The sequence below is a fragment of the Vicugna pacos genome, chromosome 3, assembly GCF_048564905.1.
Source record: "Vicugna pacos chromosome 3, VicPac4, whole genome shotgun sequence".
NCBI classification, from domain to species: Eukaryota; Metazoa; Chordata; class Mammalia; order Artiodactyla; family Camelidae; genus Vicugna; species Vicugna pacos.
Window position 1 is genome coordinate 96,321,437 of NC_132989.1, and position 18,107 is coordinate 96,339,543.

Here is an 18,107-nt window from a genome sequence, read left to right on the forward strand (position 1 = left end):
GATTTCCATTTTGACTTTTGATGATCACGATTTAATTGTGAGGAATGTGATGACTGATTCGTTTTTCACCTGACAGTAAACAATGTCACTTAACTGAGTCATCGGAATTTATTATTAACTTAACTGATATATTTTAGCTTTGACATTCCCAGGACAACCTGTTCTTGAAAAATGGGCCAAACCTGATGACTTATGTTCCCTGGAAAGGTGAGCAGATTATCTAAACATTCTATCACTCTCTCAGGGGATATTTGAATTTGCCAATCTGGAAGAAATGCTAACTTTGACCAAACCCAACAAGCCACAGACACAAGAGAACTGATTTCAGGAGCAATGCCTTGAATCTTTAAGTCTCTCTTTTTATGGAATTGTGCTAAACAGAATCGTAATCTGCAGATTGGGATAATACACAGCCCAAAACAAAAAATACTACAAATGAGCTCATGTACTCCTGAGGAATATCTGAATAGATCTGAACAAGCAGCTGACATCATCTCTCTAATGTGTCTGGATCAGGGGCACAGGAGGGCGGATATTACAGACATTCCACAAGTTAATGGAATGAAGAAAGTTTCCAAGTATATCTGGGGGAGACTGATCTACAAAACGTATTTTGCAGTAAAATATGTGTTAAGCCTCCCTGAGTTCCACAGCTGCATCACTCCCCAGGAATGGAGAGACAATGTGACAGTAGTTTTTGCTTTCTGAGTGACTGGTTAAGTAATATAAAGAAGACAGTCACTTTTTACTGGGCTCCATGCAATCTGCGATCTGTGGCCATGTGCATGTAAACATCAAAAAGCCCAAGCTTCACAACTGCTATACTGGGCTCCTCTCATTATCAGAGGACCAAACTGGTGTAAGCTGAGATGATCAGCGGAAGGGCAGAACAATATATCAAAGGCACCCATCGACTAATGCAATTTGGAAGAAGAAGAAAAACAACAAACAACCACCTAGGAAAGAGGACTTTGGGCATTATTCTGTTGCAGGAGAATGGGTCACAAGAGGATGGTCATGACCAAGGTCTCAGGTGGGTGAGTTCATAGGATGGGCCACCAAGTGAGGGTCCTTGGCTTTGCACAGGAAAGAACTGAAGAGTGGACCACAGTAAAGTGAAAATGAGTTTATTTAGAGATATACATGTTCCATAGACAGAATCTGTCTCAGGAGGGAGAGAGATCCTGGAGTCCAGGGGTGGTTAGTTTTTATGCTCTGGGTGATTTCACATGCTAACAAGTTGGAGGATTCTTGCAACTACTTTGGGGAAGGGGCAGGGATTTCCAGGAATTGGGCTATCATCCACTTTTGGCTTTTTATGGTCAGTCTTGGAATTGTCAAGGTGCCTATGGCTGTTTCATTTATATGTTAATGTATTCCAATGAGCATATAATGAGGCTTAAGGTTTACTGGAAGTTGAATCTTCTACCATCTTGGGCCTAGTTGGTTTTAACCAGTTTTTGTCATATCCTCAACAGCTGTGCTATTCTTTTAAAAGTTGTGCCCTACCCCCTTCCCTCCTGCCTCAATTCCTACTCATTACATCTAGAAAGAGAGAAGAGCTGCTGTTAAGGGTCTCAGCCTTGGCAGGGCGGACACAGAAGCTGTTATCTCTGGCACTGCTGTGGAATCAATCTAACCAGGAGTGGAGAGAGGGCAGCAGTGCCATGGCAACTACAGCTGCTGCAGGAGGGAAGGGAGGAGATGCACTGAGGCAGGTTTGAGAGCAGGCCCACCCAGAGAGCACACTGCTGAAGGGGGCCCTGAGGACCTGCTTCTGGCCCCAGTCCTCGAGGAGGACATTCTTCTCTAACAGGAACTTCCTTAGGGAAGACAGATATTCCTTCCATCAGGAAAACAAGTCATAATTGTAGCCATGGTGTGCACAAAATATAGAGTGAGAAGACCAGGGAGTACATGTGTGGTCCCTTCTTTGTGGAAGAGCAACACTTACTCCTGCCCCTACATTCACCCCAAGATGTCAGAGACTGAGCCACAAGCAAAGCTGCTGTGAGACAGATGGTAACACAGTACAGGACTGTTATTGAGGAATGTTCTACTGGAGTACTCTCCCCACAAAGTAGGAACACCCTGAATCAACAGAGTCTGTTGTAACTTTTTTTCTCTTAAGATAAAAAGTCTTCATATATTTTCTCTCAGGTATACCAAATCTACCAACTTCCTCCCTCCTCTCTTTTATATCACTGTGTTTCCACTTACCTCTCTTTTCAACAAGTTTATGCTGGTGACAGTGATATATAAGTACCCCTGAATGTAATAGAACAGAATCTTGGATGAGACCGTGAAAGAGAGTTTACCTGAGAAGGCCAAAGGAGCAGGACAGGTAGTTGACTGGTCTCTTTCTTGATCCACTGCAGAGTCACTTCATGGTCAATGAGTTTTTTCTCATGTTAACTTAAAATCTCTTTGGTCACCATCTTAGTCCTTCTCTATCCACCCCATTCAAACCCCAATGGCTATAAGGAATCACTATCTTCATCTGTATCTTGTATCTCTTTGTAAATTTCCCTATCATTTGAGAAGGTTACTAACCTATAATTTTGAAAAGTGCTATCCATGCTATCTTAGCAACTAACCTATGGCAGATACATCTCTTTACATAAGACAGAGGCTGCTAGCTGGCCCTTAACAACCATTCTTGCATCCTCTCTCAGAATAGTAGAACTTGCAATTTCTAGTTGGGCACATGACCACTTAGGATAAAGACCACATAGCCCATCTTCCGGTGGAGCTACATGTAGCCATGTGTCTTAAATCTGCCAAAGGAACGTGAGAAGAAATTATGAAAGCAATTTCCAAGTTGTGTCTTTGTAGGATAATCCATTCGCATTCCCTCTCCCTATTTCCATGCTGCTCTTGAAAATAATCCTGGTGCTACGTCATGTTAGACCACGAGGTTAAGTCAATACCCTAGAGATGGCAGAGCAGCAAAAAAGTTTCTGACACCCTCATGCAGCATAGCCACTAACCAACCCTGACCAACCTACTTCTGGATGTTACATAAGAAACAAATGAATTTCTATCTTGCTTAAGACAGTGATAGGTATTTTGGCTTAAAGGCTTTCAGGCTGCTGAATCTAATAAACATGATTACTTACATTTATCTCTCATGGTATGCCATCCTAGACAGAAAAGTTGAATGGTCTGTACCAATGTAGGTTCTATGGGAAGAGATCAAAGACTGCCTCAGGGTGCTAGGAATCTAGCCCCCAAAACCAAGAATCAGCAAGAGCTGAGGTTGTAATGCAAGACAGCAGGGTTATAGCCCCCCCCCCAAAAAAAGTAGAGAATCAAAATAAGGCAGGTGAAATCTGATAAAGTTATGCAAAGTAGACAGCCCCAAGGAGAGTATACACGTGTTGTATGGGAAGGTCTGCACAATGGCAGGTAGAGTCAGGGGGCCGGGCAGGGGTATCCTGAAAGCTACAAAGACCATAGCTCTAAAGTGACCATCTACTCTGCCCCCTGGCTATGGGCTTTTGACATCTTTCATAATAAAGTGGTCCAAGCTTACCGACACAGCCACATCTCATGGTTCTCTAGACTTAAAAGCACTTTGCCTCCATCTGGGCAGGAAACCCATTGCTTACATCAGAGGGGCAAGTTGAATTCTTGCAGTGAATTGGAAGTTTCATTGGTGGAAGGAAATCTAGACCATCAGGAGTCCTCTAGAACCAATGGGAAAGAAATCATGAGCTCAGGGTTTAGATTGCACTGTTTAATGTGGTATCCATCAGCCACAGGTGTGTACTGAACTTCCGAAATGGGGCTGGTCAGCATTGAGATATGTTGTAAATGTAAAAAACACAGTGGGTTTGAAGACTTAGAACAAATAAAAGGAAGAGTGTAAAATATCTCATAAATATTTTTATATGGATTGCATGTTGAAATGACGTTTCATTAACTAGTATAATAAAATTTTATTTTGTAGTCATTTCCAAAGTTGACAGAGAAATAGATTAAATGTCCCAAGTAGTTGCATTGATTGCAGAAAATGTTCATAATCACTCCATAGAAATTGTACTTTTTCCTAAATTAATGGATTTTTTAATATAATGGGTTAAAGTAGATATACTATTAAAATTAATTTATTATGTTTCTTTTTACTTTATTTTATACAGGATTCCAGAAAACATACAATTATATATGCAGTTCATGTTATATTTCTATTGAACAGCACTGACCTAGACCCTGGGTTTTGAAGAGCTAGAAGAAATGTTTGTTTTCCCAGGTGAGAGTGTTGCTGAGTTCAATTTCATGCCATTCACCTCACAATGGGCCAGTAAGTTGAGAGACATGGTATTGGGTCAAGGAAAGCAACTTTACTCAGAAAGCCAGAAAACCAAGAAGATGACAAACTAATGCCCTGAAGAACCATCTTAATTCAGGGCAGAATTCTATCTTCTTTAATGTTAGGGAAGGGGGAAGCAGGAGGGGGTTAAGATCAGTAAGTGATGGACAGCCGCAGAGATCTGGACACCAGCAAGTGTTGTGAAAACTCTTTGTTCTTGATCAGTTGACTTCAGATGATATGAGTCTGGTCACGATGTTCCTATAAATCTTGACAAGACAATCATTACTTTTGTTCATAGATTCTTACCCCTGTGGGAGGCAAGCTTTGGGTAAGGGGCTGTTTGCAGGGACCTTAAACTATAAGCAGAATCCCTTTAATGATTAAATATGTGTACGTGCAGGGCTAAGCAAAGGCTCATGACTCAGAGGTTAAAACAGCAGAAAAGATGGTGGCAATATGGAGTCAGAGAGACCAAGCTTCTGCTACAACAAGAGGCAGGTAAGGGATGTGTGTGTGCATGTGTGTGCGCGTGAGTGCATGTGCATGGTGGAGGAGGGCCTTAGTTCCTGAAGAACAACTCAAAGATATGCATTAGACTGTTACGTATATCCCTTGAGAAGGAACTAGGACTCTGTTTTATTGCTGAACTATCGTGGTTGCTTTTCTTGTTTTACTGCTTTTCCTTTGTTCCCACACTCCCTCACTTCCCTGATTAGTAACTGCCTGCACCTGCTCTTTGGGACTCAGGGAAAGCCATGGAGACTAAAGCCTTTTTCCACAAACAAGAATCAGGGGACACAGAGGGACTTTTGTACGCAGGAGGGCCCCACTGGCCCTGCTTGGCTTCGATCTCCCCTTTTCTTTCATACTCCTCAATCTTGAGGAGAACAGAAGTGGGACAAGAAAGGGAACAGTTTTAGATAGAGAAGTTAATCATAAGCTCAGCGGAGGAACTCAGTTTCAGGGGGTCTTCGTTTCAAGAGAAGGTGCAGAAGACAGACACCTGAGATCTGTCTCACCTGTCACAAAGGTAGCATATAGCCAATTTGACTCCATTTCTTCTCATTCTTATTTGATAAGCCCAAATGTTTAGAGTTGACATTAACTCCCAATCCTGGCAATGAGGTTTTGTGCATTGTCCCCACAGGGACATCTTTGCTGACCAAATTCTTGACCTGCAATTGCTAAGAAGTTGTTCTAGCCATTAAAAATTTAAAAATCTATTTAGACAAATGGAAAAAATCATAGGAGACACTTTTTTGAACTGAATTTTCTCAATGACCTAATTATGTATTTATTACAGTGTGTCCTAAAGCTGTACCTCTCATCAGCACAAAGAAAAGTGTACCTTTATATCTGATGTGACAGGTAAGGAATAGAGAAAAAATTTAAACAATAACCCTTTTTTAAAGAAGGAAATTCTCTTTTCCTATTTTTCTCTAACTATCCTGAAAGCACAAAGTAGGTCTTTAAAAATGTACTGGGGGTCCCCTAATGAGCCACAGATCATCTTCAGATTGGCAAACAACTAAACATTTGATAGAAAATTTGTAAACAGGAAAAAAATTTCAGGTGTGCACTTTACCATACTCTACGGACATGATGGAGTTGATAAGTTTCAGTAAGTATTATTTACATAACTGGAAATAATGGCTACTGCATTACGCTGTCTGCTGGGTGGAAAACTTAATAGGCTTTTCTCTTCCCTTTGTGGTCTCATTTAAACATCCTTTTGGCTTAAGAGGACTCTGTTGCTTGTGGCCACCCATTTCTATGCTGTATGCCCAATGCTCCTGAAGTCCTACCTTTGGCTAAGCAATATTTAAGTGATGCATGAACAGTACATGGTGCAAGCAAGCCTGTTATCCCATGGTTTTTCTCTTCTCTGGGATCCTTTTAAACTTTCTGCATAGATCTTATTCTTTTAACATCTGCTAAGCTTTTCTTAGATTTATTTTAAAAAATAAGACATGCTTGTGTTGAATTAAAGTAATAGGAGTCTAATATGGGTAGATTTTGAAGGCATTATGCTAAATTAAATAAGTCAGAGAGAGAAAGACAGGTGCTATATGAAATCACTTACCTGTGTAATCTACAAATGCTGGACTTAGTAGAAATGAAAAGTAGAATGGTAGTTACCAGGGTCTCAGGGATAGAGAAATTGCAATGATGTTGGTTAAAAAGTACAAACTTCCAGTTAGAAGATGATTCAGCTCTTGGGATCTAATGCACAGCATTGTGATTATGGTTACCAATACTGTCATATACCTGAGAATTTGTAAGTGAATAGATCTTAAATGGTATCACCAAAAAGAAAAAAAAGAAATGGTAATTATATGACATGATGAGGTGTTAGCTAATGCAATGGCAGCAATCATTTGGTAATATACAAGTTAATCAACACATCACATCCCACACTTTGAACTCATACAATGTTATATGTCAATTATATCTTGATAAAGCTAGGGAAAAAATAAAGTAACGGGGGTCTATTGTAAAGAGCAGAAATAAAGAGGAGAGTCGTGCCAGATGCTCGCCTAGTCCTCACCTCTCCCTGCATGGAAAATAAAGTCCAGGTGAGCAAGAGGGTAGGTCAATGTACAGTGCAGTCAGTGCTGTTCTGACAGCAGAGTTATCTCTTTGTCCCTGTGGGTGTGAAGACAGTTTCACTTCCCACCTGTGGGATGACCCAGCAACCTGCTCCCTGCTCCCCATGCTGCTCCTCACCAGATGCATTTACCTTCCCCACTTCTCAATTTCCAACTCTGTCAGAGAAAAGATCTCTATATGTATAGCTGGGGACTCTTGAGTACAGCAGTTTTTCCCTTCAGTTTTGGTTCCCAGACTCTTTTCATTGTTATCCATAATCCTGAGAACCACATTAAGAATCATTTTAATGTATCTGTTTGCAATAAAATTAAATGTGATGAAATAAAAATATTCTAGATTTTAAAACTAAAGATGAACAAATTGATCTTTATGATATATGACAACATTAAATACGACTTTTTAACAGCTAATTAGAGATGCATACGGTTTAATGTGCTTTAAATCACTTAAGAGAAGAAATGCACGATTTATTGGCAAATTTATTCTAAAGGATATTATATTCGGTTTTGCTGTCAAGTATAAAAATGTAGACTAAAGTTGAGTTGTCTTACTGCACTGAAATGGAGAAAAAAAGTGTTACCTTAACCTTGAATTATTCCACTTTGCTTTACAAAAAAAAGAAAAATCAACTGGCCTATTTTTTGTATCTGCTTTGTTTCAAATGATTAGTTTAGAGGTTTAAAAATTTCAACCACTTTTCTGTAAATGATTTGTTAAAGATATGAATACCATTTCCTACCACTGAATGAAAAGCCAAGTCACATTTACTTATCATATTTTACTCTTTAAAGTAGATTTTTAAAATATTAGAGATGATTTTATATCTACGTGCTAACTGACCAAATACTTACAACTCATAGAGTTATCAACAGGCCTCTTGAAGTAATGTGGCAAATATATGGTCACTTTCCTATTCCTCATTAAGTTTTATTGTAAGTTGAATATGCCTCATTCTTCCTCACTTTAACTAATGGGCCATTTTTGGTATGAATAAAATAATATATAGCTGAGAATATGCTAAATAATTTATAATTTTATAGTAGACTCCCATTTCCAGTAATATGGCAGATTAGATACCGAATGATCCATTTGATGGAGACAACTAAAAAGCTGAGGAAAATAAAATAAATAAAAAGCATCATTTAAAAATGCATTGTTCAGTTATCACAAAAGTAAGGAATCTGCTGATCTCACAAAACAAAGTGTAAGTGGAACTCCTGGTGAGTAAGTGAATAAAGTAAAACCAGCTTTGCTCTGATGATTCCTGCCAAATGTAAAGATTTGGGGCTTCCTCTTGGACATGGTTGTCTGCGGTTGGTATGGGGTATGGGAGATAGGAGGTCTCTAAGGAATGTAATAGGAAAACTCTATGTAAACCTGAAATCTCAAAGGGTAAACCTCTCAGTGCTAGATAAAGAGGAAATAAATGCAAAAGAGGATAGCAAGAGAATATGGTCTTCTTAATCTGGGTAACAGAGGAAGGAAAAAAATTTCCCAGAAGAATTAATTTTTCCAAGTTGGCTTTCACACTAATTTTGCTTTGGATAGCCATTCCTACAGGTGTGAGGTGATATCTCATTGGGGTTTGGATTTGCATTACCCTGATGTTTAGTGATACTGAGCATCAGTTCATGTGCCTGTAGGCCATGTGTTTGTCTTCTTTGGAAAAATGTCTATTCAGATCCTCTGCTTATTTTTCAATCAGGTCCTCTGCCTATTTTTTTAATTTTTTTTTAATTTTTTTGACATTGGGTTCTATGAATTTTTCGTATATTTTGGATATTAATTCCCTATCAGATACATTGTTTGCAAATGTCTTTTCCCATTCAGTAGGCAGTCTTTTTTGTTTTTGTTTTTGTTTTTTTCTTAACTTTTTTTTATTGAGTAATAGTCATTTTACAATGTTGTGTCAAATTCCAGTGTAAAGAACAATTTTTCAGTTATACGTGAACATACGTATATTTATTGTTACATTTTTTCCTCTGTGAACTACCACAAGATCTTGTATATATTTCCCTGTGCTATACAGTATAATCTTGTTTATCTATTCTACATTTTGAAATCCCAGTCTGCCCCTTCCCACCTCCCCAACCCCCCCACCCCCCTACCCCCCACCTCCTTAGCCTTTTGTTTTGTTGATGGTTTCTTTCACTGTGCAAAAGCTTTTTAGTTTGGTGTAGTCTCATTTGTTTATTTGTGCTTTTGCTTCCCTTGCCTGAGGAGACATACCCAAAAAAATACTGCTAAAACTGATGTCTGTCCTTGTTGACTAATTCTATCATCTGGGTCATTTCTGGGTGTGTTTATACTGATCAGTTTTTCTCCTGATGATGGGTCATATTCTGCTTGTCTGCTGAGTAGTTTTTGATTGGATATCTGATGCCAGACATGGTGAATTTTAAACTTTCACGTGTTGGATATTGTTGTATTTATTTAAAATATTTTTACACTTTGCTCTTAATACTTAGTTTATTTACTTGGAAACAGTTTTATCCTTTCAAGTCCTGGCTTTAAGCTTTGCTGGATGGGCCAAAACACTTTTAGTCCAGGTTAAATTGATCCTACTTCTGAAGCAATACCTTTTTCAGGACATTACTTGGTGCCTTGCATATTAGAAGGTCTTTTCACTTTGGCTACTGGGAACACAAACTATCCCCAGGCCTATATGAGGAATTATTCCAATTATTCCCCTTGTTTCTTTTCTGTGGTTCTTTCAGTTCTTAGTAGTTTCCCTACATGTGTGCCTTGATCAACACTCAACCAAAGACTTGAGTGGAACGTTCATCTCCAGTGTAGTGTGATCGCTCTCTCCCCCTCCTCCCACTATCTCCTCTCCTTGAAGTTCTTCTCTCTGGGTTGAGGAGAGGCAAATTCCTCGCCTGCAAACTCTAGCCATCTTGGTCTCCCTGAATTCACAACTCTTTCTCCCTCAACTTGGGGAGATGGCTGGGCTCTCTTTGGACTCTGCACTGTGGCCTGGAAACTCGCTCTAGGGGGTAAGCTGTAGCATCCATAAGGTTGACCTCATTTGTTTTCCTTTTTTCAGGACTTATGTCATGCACTACCTGCTGTCCAATGTCCAAAACTATTGTTTCATACATACTCTATTGCCCTCTACCCCCACAATTTATTTCTGTCATTATCCAGTAACATTACTAAAAAGACTATCTTGTATATACTTCCAAAAAAATAACTAAGCAGGGGTAGACCCTGTCCTGGAGAACTTAAGGTCTAATGTGGCCAGAACTGAACAAACTCCACAGGTGAAACTCGCTAAATTCTCTTGCCCCCAAATTCTTACAAAGAGTTTTTAGAAGTAGAAAGTTTATGTAAATCTCTGCTGCCCAGTGAAAAAAAAGCAATCACCAGTAGTCTTGTCCTGTCCAGCAGACAAACATAACATAACCTGAGGTGCCAAAGGGTAGTCTGGCTTGCCCATATGCACAGTTAATTAGTGGAAAAAGTGAATCTCAAATCCAGGTGGCATGAGTCTCAGTCCCTTGCTCTTTTAGCTTCACCATCTTCCCTTTGTGTGCATCTCTATCACATAAATCTGAGGAGTAACAAACCACTGTCCCCTCAACCATAACATAAATGATTCAGTTGGGTGCTGAGAAAATATTGGAATTGAATTGTTGCTAGCAGTCATCATGGCCCTTAAGCAGAACCCCACCCATATTGGAGTGGTTACCTGTGCCATCTTCACAGCCATCCAGGGCTTTCTCTGGGGTGTATGGGCAGTAACTAGTCCTTAAGTGTACAGGCTTTAGGCCAGGCAGACTTAATCCTCTTTTCCTTCTCTGCCTCTTGCCAGCCTGTTTCCTCATATACAAAATGAGGACAATTAAAGTACCCTCATCATGGATGTGTTGTAAGGTTTGAATGATGCAATGCATTGAGGTGCTAAGCATTTATTCTGAATCTTACCAAAAAATTAATGTTCATTATTGCCATTATTTTGCTATGTTATGACAATGTTTTTCTAGAACATCTTTAACAATAGAAGCTGAGAGTGGTCTCTCCTTGTGAGCCAGAAACATCCCACTATTGTGTTTACCTCTGTTTAATCTGGCTTAGGCAAGGCTCTGCAGAATCAAATAATTTTGTTCCATTACAATGACTGAAACTCTTTGTATGAGTGTATACACCATGGGAAGGTAATGCTCTTTTAATTAAACATTATAAAATCTGTAGAACTCTTGAGAGAAATTCAGGAAACTCTGAAACTCACAGAGAGAAACAATAAACAGGTCGATTGTAGGCTGACTCAATTATCACCCTTGGTGATGCTGATTTTGTAGGGTTCCAAGAAACTTCTTTTTACCACCTACCTACCTTACCTTTAAATTAAATCAGTTGGCCAATTTTCTTACCTAGCTGAAAAATCAGGCAAAAACTATGAACTCAGACATCCTCTGTTGTCGTCAATACAAGTTGAACACTTGGGTTATTTATTGGCTATTTGATTACACACATGAAACTACTTCAGCATTTTACCAAGGCCCACTTGGAATCATTGTCCATTAAGACCAATTTGGGACTGTTCTTTTGATTCGTACCTGAGAAGAGCTGCCAGCAACCTTTTCAAACACTGCATGGCCAGTAGGCATTTGAATAAAACATATGGAATATGCTGGGTAGAAACATTGCGCTATCAAGAATAGTTCTAACACCAACTTAGTATGCCCTGAGCAATGACTGCCCAGTTCTTGCTGTTAAAGCGGATGAATAAGGGAGGCAATTTGTTAGGACAAAGCAGCCACCTCTCACCCCTCACCACTTTCCCCAGCCACTTTAGTGGGAGCATGTGGACTGTGATAGTTTCTAAGTCTCTAATGCAACCTGACTTCGAATGCAGCATAGAGTCAGAGAAGAAGATTAGAAAATATAGATGTGGTCTCAGTGAAAACTGATGAAGTAAAACTGAATCAGACTTAATTATTACAGGGCAAAGATTTTCCCAGCAGGCAGCAGCATAGGTAGAAAGCCAGGAGACAGCATGATAAATACAAAACATCTCCATTCTAATTTGCACTCACATTGCTACTAAGTTTTCTCACTACAGATGGGCATAGCCTTTTAAGAGTTATGTCCAATGTGAGTAATGCACTCTTGAAGAAGTGTTATTGCTGCTAACATAACCAGGATATAAACCTTAGAGTTGATTTCTTACAGAAATGTTTACTAACCTTTTTACATGATTTGGCAAGAGATAGAATCACTATAAATGAAAAATATATATTAAGGGAATAAAAAATGCTTTATTCACAAATTAATCAGACACCATTCAAAGGCCAAAACTTTCTCTTCAAAATGAAAAAAAAAATAATAACCATTTTGTTATCTTCATACAGGTTTCACAGATACGGCGGTTTTTACATGTTGAAGGTTTGTAGCAACCCCACATTGAGAAAGCCTAGCAGTGCCAGTTTTCTAACAGCATTTGTGCACTTGCTGTCTTTCACAATTTTTCCAACTTTTGCGTTATTATTACGTTTGTTATGGTGATCTGTGATCAATGATCTCTGCTGTTATTATTGTAATTGTTTGGGGGCATCATGAACTGTGCCCATAAAAGTCCAAGAACTTAATAAATGCTATGTGTGTTCTGAATGCTCTACCTACTGGCCTTTCCCATCTCTCCCTCTCTCCTCAGGCCACTCTGTTCCCTGAGACATAACAATATTGAAATTAGGCTTATTAATAACCCTACAATGGCCTCTAAGTGTTCAAGTGAAAGGAAGAGTCACATGTCTCACTTTAAGTCAAAAGCTAGAAATGATTAAACTTAGTGAGGAAGCTGAGATAGGCCAAAAGCTAGGCCTCTTGTGTCAAACAAGTAGCCAAGCTATAAATGCAAAGGAAAAGTTCTTGGAAGGAAATGAAAAGATCTTCTCCAGTGAACACAGGAATGCTAAGAAAGTAAAACAGACTTATTGCTGATGTGCAGGAAATTTTAACGGTCTGGTGAGGTAATCAAACCAGCCACAGCATCCCGTTAAGTCAAAGTCTAATCCAGAGCAAGGCCTTGACTCTTTTCAATTCTATGAAGGCTGAGGGAGACAAGGAAGCTGCAGAAGAAAAGTGTGAACCCAGCTGATGTTGTTTCATGAGATTGAAGGAAAGAAGCCAACTTCATCACAGAAAAGTGCAAGATGAAGCAGCAACTGCTGCTGTAGAAGCTGCAGCAAGTTATCCAGAAGATATAGCTGAGTTTATGAATGAAGGTGAATCCACTAAACAACAGATTTTCAATGTAGACGATACAGCTTTATATTGGAAGAAGAAGTTGTGTAGAATTTCATAGCTAGAGAGGAGAAGTCAATATCTAGCTTAAAAGCTTCACAGGAAGAGCTCTGATGCAGATGGACAATGAGACTCATGTGGTTTCATGCCTACTAACACAACAGCCATCTGCAGCCCATGGATCAAGGAGTAGTTTTGATTTCCAAGTCTTATTTTTTAAGAAATACACCTTGTTAGACTACAGCTGCCATAGATAGTGATTATTCTGATGGCTCTGGGCAAAGTCAGTTGAAAACCTTCTGAAAAGAATTCATTCTAGATGCCATTAAGAACATTCATGATGTATAGGAAGAGGTAAAGATATCAACATTAATAGGAGTTTGGAAGAATTTAATTCCAATTCTCATGATGACTTTGAAGGGTTCAAGACTTCAATGGAGGAATTAACTGAGATATAGTGGAAATAGTAAGAAAATGAGAATTAGAAGTGGAGACCAAGATGTGACTGAATTGCTGTAATCTCATGATAAGATGGATGAGGAGTTACCTTTAATGGGTGAGCAAAGAAAGTAGTTTCTTGAGATGGAATTACTCTTGGTGAAGATGATATGAAGATTGTTGAGATGACAACAAAGGATTTAGAATATTACATAAGCTTAGCTGATGAAGCAGCAGGAGGGTTTGAAAGGACTGACTCCAATTCTGAAAGAAGTTCTACTGTGGGTAAAATGCTGTCAAACAGCTTTTTCATGACAGAAAAATTGTTGTGAAAGGAAGAGCAATTGATGTGGCCATTTTCATTGTTGTCTTTTGTTAGGAAATTTCCACTCCAGCCTTAGCAACCACCGCCTTCATCAGTCAGCAGCCATCAACACCAAAGCAAGACCCTTCACCAGCAAAAAGATTACAACTCGCTGAAGGCTCAGATGTTGGTTAGCATTTTTTAGCAATAAAGTCTTTTTTAATTAAGGTATGTACATTTTTTGAGACATCATGCTATTGCACACTTAATAGACTACAGTATAATTAAATATAACTTTTATATGAACTGGAAAACCAAAAAAAATTTGTGACTCACTTTACTGCAGTATTTGCTTTATTGAGATGGTCTGGAACAAAGCCTGCATATTTCCAGTGTATGCCTGTATTAGGCCAGCCAAAGAACCTAGAAGGAAAGAAGGAAAACATTTTCTACACCCCCCCAAAATTTTAAGAGACAATAATAAAATAATAATGCTGTTAATTATAACAATGATGACATTTAATGTGCATTTTCTCATTTGATCTTCCTAGGGCTCATATAAAGTAAAGACTATTTTCCATATTTATTTTACAGATGAGAAAAGAAATAAAGAAGTGGAATCTTTCTGAAACATGCAGCCCCCTCAGTCATTACCACACCTCATTAACACAGACTGTCATAAGGTTATTTCTTACCTGATCTCATCCCTACTGGCCACCATAATCTCCTTTGAATAATTGGGGAAGGACCACCCAGTTCACGTGTCATTTGAATAAGATGTTAACAGACTTGTAAGAATGCTTGGACCATACTCTACTTGGAAATGATGATTTGTAAAGCTTAAAGGGAGTTTCATATCAATTTTTCTTCTTTAACCTAAGAATCTAGCAATGCCTCTTATCCTCTGTATCCAAGACAAGAACCTGTTCTTTGGCCACTCTCAGCCTTACTCTGAAGCTCCCAGGCCATCTTGTGGGGACATTTACTTCTCGATTCAGAGACCTTAAAGTCACCCACAATTCTTCAATTCTGTACATTCAGAGAGTTCATCAATAATTTCTATGGAAGAGTCTGTCTTCCTCTAATTCATTCTGGAAAAGAACTGGTGCTGCCTTTATAAGGTAACAGCAATTCTCATGTGACAGAGCAGATCTCTGCCTCTCTCCATCCTAAATGGTTCCTATCTGTGCCCTCTTTGATGACATGTTCCCTTTGGTAGTATATTGTCTTTGATTTCTCCACTTGTCTGTGTAAACTCCTTTTAGAAGGCATCCCTTCCTGTTTGGAACCTGAACTGAGACTATCAGCCAGCAGACATACCTGCCTTTGAAGAACATTATAAACATGCTCTAGCAATAGTCAAGGTCATTACTGATACATCACTCCGTGCCCAAGTAGCCAGTGGGCAATAGTTCCATCCTTGATTCCACATTACAGTACTACCATTGGGCAAATTACAAACTAAAATGCTGGAACTTTTGGTCATTGCAACACTAATGTTCTATGTCTACACTAAGGTGCCCTGCACTCTTCTGTTTTTTTCTATTGCTAATTATCCCCACATAAAAATCTGAGTGCTTTGGCTATGCCTGAGAATTGTCTGGGCAAACACACTGTGTTCCCTCTGCAGTTCCTAAGGCATGTGCTGCTGCATCACATAGAAATGAAGGGAAAAGCTGAACCCTGTCCTGTGACTTTAGAACAAATCAGTTTAATAAGGAGGAAAGAAACTCTTTAATTGTTTAGAATTTAGGGAGTTGTAAAAGAAAAGATGATAGCCATCAATAAAATCTAGAAGGGGAAAATTTGGGATGTATCAGTTACACTAAGCACTTGTCTTCTTTTCTCTGAAGTTCAATTTCCTTCACGTGGAAAAATGCTTTTTTTGTGGTATTGCTGGGCTTTTAGCTATGGTTAGATTAATAAATAATATAAATGTTTTGTGTACAGTGTCTTTCATCTGGACTCTTTGCAAGGCTTCAAATACACACTCATTAATCCTCACAGCACTTTTTTGTGTGTGGATAGTTCTTTATTCCTTAGGAACTTAACAGGAAAGGTCATTTAAGTGTTGATATTCACTATCATGCAAGCAGAATCCCAGCTTCCTGACCATTTTCTGGCAAAACGAATTTTTCTGTTTTTTTTTTCCTCTTGGCTTTTCATCACCCCTAGAGCATTCCATCACATGCTTGGACTTTCAATTTATTGAACTGTGTATGTTTCTTCATATTTATTTTACCAACTTGAATTGTACAGGTTTCTATAGTGGTTACATTATTTCAAAATCATTTTCCCCTAAATGAATTTCTAAATTCTGATGTGGACAAAAGTTGTAAGGGTATCATCGATAGACTTCACCTGGGATTTGTCTGGAAATTTCATTGAATGTAGATGGCTACACTTTCTTCTGATTGATATATTCCACTGTGTTTCTAATGAACCCCTTTCATCTTTTCAATAGTTTTGGATGTTCTTAGAAAGCATGTTGGTTTTTAAAGAAATAAAGATGAGTGATTTATTTGCTCTTCTGGATAATTTGCTTGGTTTTAAACTTAGCAAGCACCGTTCCCTTATAGCATCGCTTAAACACAGAGACCCACGATCATACACATACACCTTTGCCATCAGCTTTTTTTCTAGAGCAATTTGATGTCTACAATTTAACGAAAAGTCTGGAGCTCTGGGCTGAAGGTCCGTAGACTATGAGAGAGGAATAGAAAAGGGATGAACAGTTCTATGGCTTGAAGGCAGATGTAATCCTACATTGTGTCCCTAGCTTGAAACCTGATAGCTGAGTGTAACTGACATGACCTTGCAGAGGGAAAGTGGCAGCTTTTAAAGCAACGTGAATCCAAATAGTTTGACTCCTTCCACAGCTGTCTACACCTCTGTGGCACCCAGGAACAAACTTGGTGAAGCACTGAGCCAAACATGCTTTTGATGTGATGTGAGCCAATATCTAATGGAGCCAGGGATCTGAATGGTTCTCCCAAGCGGCTGTTTCTACAAGACACTGTAGGCGGTGGTGGGCGGTGGAGGGGCGGGGGTGTCATAATCTGAAACCTCTACAGATGAGAAGTCCCAAGGAGAGAACACTGACAGCTCATTGGATACATGATTGTTACCTATTTATTATCGGAACAGACAGGTAACCAGCGAAATTCTAAGCTTTTTCTCTAGTATATTTCTCATGTGGCCTCACACGCTCTTCTAGCTTTAATAATTGTTCTTACATTGCCAGTTCTGCATCCCCAACTATGATAGCTCTTCTCACTTTCAGAACCATAGCGCCAACTGTCTACTAGTTATTTTGATGCTAATTTCTCACTAAATTGAATTCGCAGTCTCTCCTACATCCTCTCCTTCTCTTGCGTTCTGTATCTCAGGCATCATCATGTCGTCATAATTGCCAAAACCAGAAATTCTATGGTCATGCTTAAGTTCTTCCTCTCATTCTTCCTTCACAGCCCCACCACACACACACACACACACACACACACACGTGCACGCATGCACACTGCTCAAAGCCTCCTATTAATCCTATCTTTCAAATATTTTTGGAAATCAACTACTATGCTCCACCCCACAGCCACTACTGCAGTTCAAAGCCCAGTGATTCCTAGCTTGTGTAACTCTTAACTAGCCTTCTGATCGGTCAGTTTTCTGTCTCCATTCTTGCCTTTCCCCTGCAACCTCTCCAGGCTGGTCTTTCAATTATATCCATTCTTACAATTTCTCAGAGATTGTGTTATTTCCCTTACCCCTGAGCCTTCACACATGCAGTGCTCTCCAGGTATAAGATTCTTCTGCCTTCCTTGGCTAGCAACTGCTACTGATCTCTCAGCTCCCAGCTTCAATGTCACTGCCCTAACCTCCAAGTCTGAGAAAAGCATCTCTCCTCTGTGGTTCCTGAGCGCTCAGTGTCTTCCCTGTCACAGGACTGTACTGGAATTCTCTGCTTGCTTGTTTATACTCCCAGCAGACTGTAACCTCCATCAGCCCTGGAACCTGGCTTACCTTGTTCACCATCGTATTGCTGCTGTGGCAAAGGTTGGACACATTGGTGTTCGGTAAATAAATATGACTCAGAAGAGGAAGGGAAGAAGGAAAGTGAAGGAAGGAGGAAGATTGACCATACACCATCTGCTTTGTAAATACACAAATAAATATGTAAGTGTGAATAAATATGTA

The 18,107-nt window shown here is 39.3% G+C and overlaps 1 long non-coding RNA gene across 1 annotated transcript; it reads left to right on the forward strand.

The window, feature by feature from the left end:
• Positions 1-4,753: 4,753 nt before the first annotated feature.
• Positions 4,754-14,028, forward strand: LOC140690171 (uncharacterized). Its single transcript, XR_012065343.1, has 3 exons — positions 4,754-4,813; positions 5,619-5,683; positions 13,989-14,028. It is a non-coding gene; the product is annotated as an uncharacterized lncRNA (long non-coding RNA).
• The last annotated feature ends 4,079 nt before the right edge of the window (positions 14,029-18,107 follow it).